Source organism: Mustelus asterias, unplaced genomic scaffold (assembly GCF_964213995.1).
Source record: "Mustelus asterias unplaced genomic scaffold, sMusAst1.hap1.1 HAP1_SCAFFOLD_3563, whole genome shotgun sequence".
Classification (NCBI taxonomy): domain Eukaryota; kingdom Metazoa; phylum Chordata; class Chondrichthyes; order Carcharhiniformes; family Triakidae; genus Mustelus; species Mustelus asterias.
This window is the reverse complement of record NW_027593508.1, coordinates 20874-30383: the sequence shown is the minus strand read 5'-3', so window position 1 is coordinate 30383 and position 9510 is coordinate 20874. Positions and strand designations below refer to the sequence as shown.

At 59.0% G+C, this 9510-nt stretch overlaps 1 pseudogene across 1 annotated transcript; it reads left to right on the top strand.

Moving 5' to 3' along the window:
- The first annotated feature begins 275 nt into the window (after positions 1-275).
- Positions 276-8615, top strand: LOC144490661 (2-acylglycerol O-acyltransferase 1-like; annotated as a pseudogene). The gene is made up of 3 exons (XR_013497321.1): positions 276-467; positions 2512-2711; positions 7955-8615. The product of XR_013497321.1 is annotated as a 2-acylglycerol O-acyltransferase 1-like (transcript).
- Positions 8616-9510: the final 895 nt, after the last annotated feature.

Here is a 9510-nt window from a genome sequence, read left to right as displayed (position 1 = left end):
GGATAATGAGTGAACACCAATCGGAAAGTAAGCCGCGCAGTACTTCAAATTTATTTAGCGATTCTTCGAGTCCTTTATCTGTGAGCAATGCCACGGGTGGCCCCACCAGGAATAATGCCTGAACATGTCATGGAAGGGAGGTCATGCCGCCATTAAATGTATTTCGTGATTCTTTGAGCGCTTTATCCGTGAGCAATGCCACGGGATGGCCTTCCAGTGCACTCTCACTCCCCCCCCCCACTCTCTCCCGCTGATATTTTATTGCCTTTGCTAAGTGGCTGTTGTCTGCAGGGCTGGTCTCTTCGGAGAAGGACAGCGCCTATCACATTCCTGAGCCAGGAGGGCGGCGGGCAGGTGGCGGTGGTGGCAGTAGGGGGCGCCCCGGAGTCGCTGGACGCCCGCCCGGGGGCCCTGAGGTTGCAGGTGCTCGGAAGAAAGGGGTTCATTAAGTTGGCGCTGAAGACAGGGTAAGGTCGGTGGGGGGGAGGGGAGTGTGATCGGGAGAAGCGTGAGGGGGCATGAGATTCGGCAGGGGGGCATGAGATTCAGCAGGGGGGCATGAGATTCGGCAGGGGGGTGGTGGACGTCACTGGTCTGGTTCCCGGGAATGATGGGACTATTCAATGGGAAGAGGTGGAGTGGGCTGGGAATGGAGACACCTGGAGACGAGTGAGTGAGAGATGATCTCGGTGAAGCACATATTTTATTCAACATGGTGGCAGTGGGTGGGCGTGACGGCACAGTGGTTAGCGCTGCTGCCTCACAGCGCCAGGGACCCGGGTTCGATTCCCGGCTCGGGTTACTGTCTGTGTGGAGTCTGCACATTCTCCCCGCCATGTCTGTGTGGGTTTCCTCCGGGTGCTCCGGTTTCCTCCCACAGTCCAAAGATGTGCAGGTTAGGTGGATTGGTCATGCTAAATTGCCCCTTAGTGTCCAAAGATGTGCAGGTTAGGTGGATTGGCCATGCTAAATTTGCCCTTTAGTGTCCAAAGATGTGCAGGTTACGTGGATTGGCCATGCTAAATTGCCCCTTAGTGTCCAAAGATGTGCAGGTTAGGTGGATTGACCATGCTAAGTTGCCCCTTGGTGTCCAAAGATCATAGAAATAACGTCCTAGAATCATAGAATCCCTACAGTGCAGAAAGAGGCCATGCGGCCCATCGAGTCTGCACCGACCACAATCCCACTCAAGCCCTATTCCCATCACCCCACAAATTTATCCTAGCTAATCCCCCTGACACTCGGGGGCAATTTAGCATGGCCAAACCACCTAACTGACACATCTTTGGACTGCGGGAGGAAACCGGAGCACCCGGAGGAAACCCACGGAGACACGGGGGAGAACGTGTAGACTCCACACAGACAGTGATCTCAGGCCAGAATTGAACCTGGGTTCCTGGCGCTGTGAGGCAGCAGTGATAGCCGCTGTGCAGGTTAGGTGGATTGGCCATGCTAAATTAACCCTTTGTATCCAAAGATGTGCAGGTTTGGTGGATTGACCATGCTAAATTAACCCTTAGTATCCAAAGATGTGCGGGGTAGGTGGATTGGCCATGCTAAATTAACCCTTTGTATCCAAAGATGTGCAGGTTAGGTGGATTGGCCATGCTGAATTAACCCTTAGTATCCAAAGATGTGCAGGTTAGGTGGATTGGCCATGCTAAATTAACCCTTTGTATCCAAAGATGTGCAGGTTAGGTGGATTGACCATGCTAAGTTGCCCCTTAGTGTCCAAAGATGTGCGGGTTATGTGGATTGGCCGTGCTAAATTGTCCCTTATTTTCCAAAGATGTGCGGGTTATGTGGATTGGCCATGCTAAATTAACCCTTAGTATCCAAAGATGTGCAGGTTACGTGGATTGGCCATGCTGAATTAACCCTTAGTATCCAAAGATGTGCAGGTTAGGTGGATTGGCCATGCTAAATTGCCCATTAGTGTCCAAAGATGTGCGGGTTAGGTGGATTGGCCATGCTAAATTGCCCATTAGCGTCCAAAGATGTGCAGGTTAGGTGGATTGGCCATGCTAAATTGCCCCTTGGTATCAGGGGGGTTAGCTGGGTAAATACATGGCGCTATGGGGATGAGGTTTGGGTGGGATTGTTGTGTGGGAGCAGGCTCGATGGGCCGAATGGCCTCCTTCTGCCCTGCCGGGATCCTGTGACACTTGATTCCCAGACCCAGTAGACAAGAGGTTATGATTACCAGTCTGTTGAGATTGGGTAGTGGAGGGGGGGTGGTGGAGGGGGGGTGGTGGAGGGCGTGTAGTGGAGGGCGTGTAGTGGAGGGGGGGTGGTGGAGGGGGGGTGGTGGAGCTAGAGAGTAAAGATTAGGTTGGGAGGGGGGGGTATTACGGATGAGGAGGGCTGGTTCGGGGGTGGGTTACAGGGGGGAGGGGGGGGTTGCGGGGGAGACAGTTAAAGGGCCGTGTGTTTACGGGAGGGATGTGGAGTGGGAGGGACTTGAGAATGAGTGATACCATCTCCTTTTCCGTCTGTCCCCGCTCTCCGCAGTGCCCACCTCGTGCCAGTGTTTTCCTTTGGAGAGAACGAGCTCTTCGACCAGGTGGGAAACCCTCCCGGCTCGCTGCTGCGGAGGGTGCAGGAGAAACTGCAGCGAGCCATGGGGGTGGCCCTCCCCCTGTTCCACGCCCGAGGGGTGTTCCAGTACAGCTTTGGCCTTATCCCCTTCCGCAACCCCGTCCACACCGTCGGTAAGTTCACCTATTAATTAACCTCACAAAGCAGGCTTACGTTAACACCGCGATGAAGCTGCTGTGAAAATCCCCCGAGACGCCACACGGTGGCACCGTGGTTGGCACTGCTGCCTCACAGCGCCAGGGACCCGGGTTCGATTCCCGGCTTGGGTCACCTTCTGGGAGTCTGCACGTTCTCCCCCCGTGTCTGCATGGGTTTCCTCCGGGTGCTCCGGTTTCCTCCCACAGTCCGAAAGACGTGCTGGTTAGGGTGCATTGGCTGTGCTAAATTCTCCCTCAGTGTTACCCGAACAGGTGCCGTAGTGTGGCGACCAGGGGATTTTCACACGAACTTCATTGCAGTGTTAATGTAAGTCTAAGTTGTGTCTGCGTGGGTTTCCTCCGGGTGCTCCGGTTTCCTCCCACAGTCCAAAGATGTGCAGATTAGGGGGATTGGCCATGCTAAATTGACCCTTAGTGTCAGGGGGATTAGCAGGGTAAATATGTGGGGTTACGGGAATAGTGCCTGGGTGGGATTGTGGTTGGTGCAGACTCGATGGGCCGAGTGGCCTCCTTCTGCACTGTAGGATTCTATTCTATTATTCGATTTGTGACACTAATAAATAAACTTTAACTTTAAATACTCCAAACTGTTCGGGTAACACTGAGGGAGAATTTAGCACGGCCAGTGCACCCTAACCAAAACGTCTTTCAGACTGTGGTAGGAAACTGGAGCACCCGGAGGAAACCCACGCAGACACGGGGAGAATGTGCAGACTCCACACAGACAGTGACCCAAGCCGGGAATCGAACCCGGGTCCCTGGCGCTGTGAGGTAGCACCGCTAGCCACTGTGCCGCGTGGCATTTAGGGTATTTTCACAGTAACTTCATTGCAGTGTTAACGTGAGCCTACTTGTGATGGAACCCGGGTCCCTGGCACTGAGAGGCAAAAGTGTTAACTGCCTTGCAGGCGAGAGAGAGGGAGGCGCAGCGAGGCAGGCTTGAGGGAACGAAGGCGGGGATGGGCAGGAATTGGGATGGGGGCCTCGTTTCCAAGGGTAGGCCCAAAACCAGGCCTCAAGCCTGAACCTGTCCCATCGTGGCCTCAGAAGTTCAACATGGCGTTAGGCGTCCTTCATGAGAGTGTGGCACCTGGGGGCCTAACCTTGGGGGAAGTTGGTATTCCCACCTCCTTTTCCCTGCCATCCCGTTGCGTCTTGTCACCATGACTACCCCGATCGGAGCAGCGGCTAAATTGGTGCTAGTCTATCGCAGCGCCAACGACTGGCCAGAGCCCGCAACTGCAGTGTGACGGATAACTGTTTACATACGGCATTGCGTTAAGACCCAGACAAGAATAACAAAGAACAGCACAGGAACGGGCCCTTCGGCCCTCCAAGCCTGCGCCGATCATGATGCCTGCCTAAACTAAAACCGTGCGCACTTACGGAGCCCGTATCCTTCCATTCCCATCCTATTCATGTATTCATCTAGTTGCCCCTTAAATGCCACTGTCGTACCCGCTCCCACCACCTCCCCCGGGCAGCGCATTCCAGACACCCACCACCCTCTGTGTAAAAAGACTTACCTCGTACATCTCCTCGAAACTTTTCCCCACGCCCCTTAAACCTGTGCCCCCGAGTACTTGACTCTTCCACCCTGGGGAAAAAGCTTCTGACTATCCACTCTGTCCGTGCCTCTCATAATCTTGTAGACTTCTATCAGGTCGCCCCTCAACCTCCATCGTTCCAGTGAGAACGAACTAAGCTTCTCCAACCTCTCCTCATAGCTAATGTCCTCCATACCAGGCAACATCCTGGTAAATCTTTTCTGGACCCTCTCCAAAGCCTCCACATCCTTCTGGTAGTGCGGCGACCAGAATTGAACACTATATTCCAAATGAACCCTAACTAATATTGGCACTCGGGGTGAAGATGCCCGCAAGACAGTTACCCCGGTAACAGACCATGGCTTTGGCACTGAGTAAAGTTTATTTATTAGTGTCACAAGTCGGTTTACGTTAACACTGCAATGAAGTGACTGTGAAAATCCCCTAGTCGCCACACTCCGGCGCCTGTTCGGGTACACTGAGGGAGAATTTAGCACGGCCAATGCACCCTAACCAGCAAGTCTTTCAGACTGTGGGAGGAAACCGGAGCACCCGGAGGAAACCCACGCAGACACGGGGAGAACGTGCAGACTCCACACAGACAGTGACCCGAGCCGGGAATCGAACCCCGGTCCCTGTCGCTGTGAGGCAGCAGTGCTAACCCACTGTGCCACCGTGCTGCCCCAGGAGCATGGTGGGGGGAATGAGACAGGGAAGCAAAGGGGAGACAGAGGGGGAAATGGACTGTCCTGAAGAAGTGTTTCAGTACGAGGCTTGTGGAATGTTGTTAACTCACTATCTCCCCATCTGTTTCTCTCCCTTTACCTCCCTCACTCTTTGTGGCCGCATACCACACGAAAACATCACCCTCTGTCCACTTGTCTCCCCCCTCTCCCCCTTCTCCCCCTCACTCCTTCCTCCCCTTCGCTCTTCCCCCCCTCGCTCTTCCCCCCCTCGCTCTTCCCCCCCTCGCTCTTCCCCCCCTCGCTCTTCCCCCCCTCGCTCTTCCCCCCCTCGCTCTTCCCCCCCTCGCTCTTCCCCCCCTCGCTCTTCCCCCCCTCGCTCTTCCCCCCCTCGCTCTTCCCCCCCTCGCTCTTCCCCCCCTCGCTCTTCCCCCCCTCGCTCTTCCCCCCCTCGCTCTTCCCCCCCTCGCTCTTCCCCCCCTCGCTCTTCCCCCCCTCGCTCTTCCCCCCCTCGCTCTTCCCCCCTCGCTCTTCCCCCCTCGCTCTTCCCCCCCTCGCTCTTCCCCCCCTCGCTCTTCCCCCCCTCGCTCTTCCCCCCCTCGCTCTTCCCCCCCTCGCTCTTCCCCCCCTCGCTCTTCCCCCCCTCGCTCTTCCCCCCCTCGCTCTTCCCCCCCTCGCTCTTCCCCCCCTCGCTCTTCCCCCCCTCGCTCTTCCCCCCCTCGCTCTTCCCCCCCTCGCTCTTCCCCCCCTCGCTCTTCCCCCCCTCGCTCTTCCCCCCCTCGCTCTTCCCCCCCTCGCTCTTCCCCCCCTCGCTCTTCCCCCCCTCGCTCTTCCCCCCCTCGCTCTTCCCCCCCTCGCTCTTCCCCCCCTCGCTCTTCCCCCCCTCGCTCTTCCCCCCCTCGCTCTTCCCCCCCTCGCTCTTCCCCCCCTCGCTCTTCCCCCCCTCGCTCTTCCCCCCCTCGCTCTTCCCCCCCTCGCTCTTCCCCCCCTCGCTCTTCCCCCCCTCGCTCTTCCCCCCCTCGCTCTTCCCCCCCTCGCTCTTCCCCCCCTCGCTCTTCCCCCCCTCGCTCTTCCCCCCCTCGCTCTTCCCCCCCTCGCTCTTCCCCCCCTCGCTCTTCCCCCCCTCGCTCTTCCCCCCCTCGCTCTTCCCCCCCTCGCTCTTCCCCCCCTCGCTCTTCCCCCCCTCGCTCTTCCCCCCCTCGCTCTTCCCCCCCTCGCTCTTCCCCCCCTCGCTCTTCCCCCCCTCGCTCTTCCCCCCCTCGCTCTTCCCCCCCTCGCTCTTCCCCCCCTCGCTCTTCCCCCCCTCGCTCTTCCCCCCCTCGCTCTTCCCCCCCTCGCTCTTCCCCCCCTCGCTCTTCCCCCCCTCGCTCTTCCCCCCCTCGCTCTTCCCCCCCTCGCTCTTCCCCCCCTCGCTCTTCCCCCCCTCGCTCTTCCCCCCCTCGCTCTTCCCCCCCTCGCTCTTCCCCCCCTCGCTCTTCCCCCCCTCGCTCTTCCCCCCCTCGCTCTTCCCCCCCTCGCTCTTCCCCCCCTCGCTCTTCCCCCCCTCGCTCTTCCCCCCCTCGCTCTTCCCCCCCTCGCTCTTCCCCCCCTCGCTCTTCCCCCCCTCGCTCTTCCCCCCCTCGCTCTTCCCCCCCTCGCTCTTCCCCCCCTCGCTCTTCCCCCCCTCGCTCTTCCCCCCCTCGCTCTTCCCCCCCTCGCTCTTCCCCCCCTCGCTCTTCCCCCCCTCGCTCTTCCCCCCCTCGCTCTTCCCCCCCTCGCTCTTCCCCCCCTCGCTCTTCCCCCCCTCGCTCTTCCCCCCCTCGCTCTTCCCCCCCTCGCTCTTCCCCCCCTCGCTCTTCCCCCCCTCGCTCTTCCCCCCCTCGCTCTTCCCCCCCTCGCTCTTCCCCCCCTCGCTCTTCCCCCCCTCGCTCTTCCCCCCCTCGCTCTTCCCCCCCTCGCTCTTCCCCCCCTCGCTCTTCCCCCCCTCGCTCTTCCCCCCCTCGCTCTTCCCCCCCTCGCTCTTCCCCCCCTCGCTCTTCCCCCCCTCGCTCTTCCCCCCCTCGCTCTTCCCCCCCTCGCTCTTCCCCCCCTCGCTCTTCCCCCCCTCGCTCTTCCCCCCCTCGCTCTTCCCCCCCTCGCTCTTCCCCCCCTCGCTCTTCCCCCCCTCGCTCTTCCCCCCCTCGCTCTTCCCCCCCTCGCTCTTCCCCCCCTCGCTCTTCCCCCCCTCGCTCTTCCCCCCCTCGCTCTTCCCCCCCTCGCTCTTCCCCCCTCGCTCTTCCCCCCTCGCTCTTCCCCCCCTCGCTCTTCCCCCCCTCGCTCTTCCCCCCCTCGCTCTTCCCCCCCTCGCTCTTCCCCCCCTCGCTCTTCCCCCCCTCGCTCTTCCCCCCCTCGCTCTTCCCCCCCTCGCTCTTCCCCCCCTCGCTCTTCCCCCCCTCGCTCTTCCCCCCCTCGCTCTTCCCCCCCTCGCTCTTCCCCCCCTCGCTCTTCCCCCCCTCGCTCTTCCCCCCCTCGCTCTTCCCCCCCTCGCTCTTCCCCCCCTCGCTCTTCCCCCCCTCGCTCTTCCCCCCCTCGCTCTTCCCCCCCTCGCTCTTCCCCCCCTCGCTCTTCCCCCCCTCGCTCTTCCCCCCCTCGCTCTTCCCCCCCTCGCTCTTCCCCCCCTCGCTCTTCCCCCCCTCGCTCTTCCCCCCCTCGCTCTTCCCCCCCTCGCTCTTCCCCCCCTCGCTCTTCCCCCCCTCGCTCTTCCCCCCCTCGCTCTTCCCCCCCTCGCTCTTCCCCCCCTCGCTCTTCCCCCCCTCGCTCTTCCCCCCCTCGCTCTTCCCCCCCTCGCTCTTCCCCCCCTCGCTCTTCCCCCCCTCGCTCTTCCCCCCCTCGCTCTTCCCCCCCTCGCTCTTCCCCCCCTCGCTCTTCCCCCCCTCGCTCTTCCCCCCCTCGCTCTTCCCCCCCCTCTGCTCTCCCTCCCCTCCGCTCTGCCCTTCCCCCCCGCCCCCAGTCGGGAAGCCCATTCCGGTGGAGCAGAACTGTAGCCCATCCCGAATGGATATTGAGGACCTCCACAGGGAATATATGAATCAGCTGGTCCGCCTCTTTGAAGAGAATAAGGCCAAGTACGGAATTGCCGAGTGCCAGCATCTGGTACTGATATAGCGGGGGCTGGGCAGCGTACGCACTCTCGGAGACAAGGGCAAAACCCCCAGAAGCTACCCGATAGTGAGATACATGAAACCTCTCTCCATCTCTCCTGCCATTCACCAATCTTGGATGTAGCCCAGTCCATCACTCAAACCAGCCTCCCATCCATTGACTCTGTCTACACTTCCCGCTGCCTCGGGGAAAAGCAGCCAGCATAATCAAGGACCCCCACGCACCCCGGACATTCTCTCTTCCGCCTTCTTCCGTCGGGGAAAAAGATACAAAAGTCTGAGGTCACGCACCAACCGACTCAAGAACAGCTTCTTCCCTGCTGCCGTCAGACTCTTGAATGGACCTACCTCGCATTAAGTTGATCTTTCTCTACACCCTAGCTATGACTGTAACACTACATTCTGCACCCTCTCCTTTCCTTCTCCGGTATGCTTTGTCTGTATAGCGCGCAAGAAACAATACTTTTCACTGCATCCCAATACATGTGACAATAAATCAAATCAAATCTTACAATGCCGATCTTAATAAATATTGCAATTCCACCGCGTAAAAAGATCTCCACATTCATTGAGAACCTGTTGGCGAGAGAGTTGATCCGAGACCACTTGACGCATTTTACCCAGGAGACACCACCAGGAAGCACTCATCCACAGAGCAAAGATCAGTTTGAGTTGGTCATTCCTTTGTTCAGATTATTCAAATTAACTATCAACATCAAACACTCCCCGGACAGGTACAGCACGGGGTTAGATACAGAGTAAAGCTCCCTCTGCACTGTCCCCCATCAAACACTCCCAGGACAGGTACAGCACGGGGTTAGATACAGAGTAAAGCTCCCTCTGCACTGTCCCCATCAAACACTCCCAGGACAGGTACAGCACGGGGTTAGATACAGAGTAAAGCTCCCTCTACACTGTTCCCCATCAAACACTCCCAGGACAGGTACAGCACGGGGTTGGATACAGAGTAAAGCTCCCTCTACACTGTCCCCCATCAAACACTCCCAGGACAGATACAGCACGGGGTTAGATACAGAGTAAAGCTCCCTCTACACTGTCCCCCATCAAACACTCCCAGGACAGGTACAGCACGGGGTTAGATACAGAGTAAAGCTCCCTCTACACTGTCCCCCATCAAACACTCCCAGGACAGGTACAGCACGGGGTTAGATACAGAGCAAAGCTCCCTCATTCAAGAAGGAGATAGTTATATTTCTGATACATAAAGGGATAGGGGGAAGAGATGGATTTGAGTCCAGCGAGAGATCAGCCATGATCTGATTGAATGGCGGAGCTGGCTCGAGGGGCTGAATGGCCTCCTTCTGTTCCTAATTCCGTACGTTGCTCGGTGAGTGTGAGATGTGTCAGGGACTCCGGATGTTGAGGTAAAGTGTTGCAATCCGCA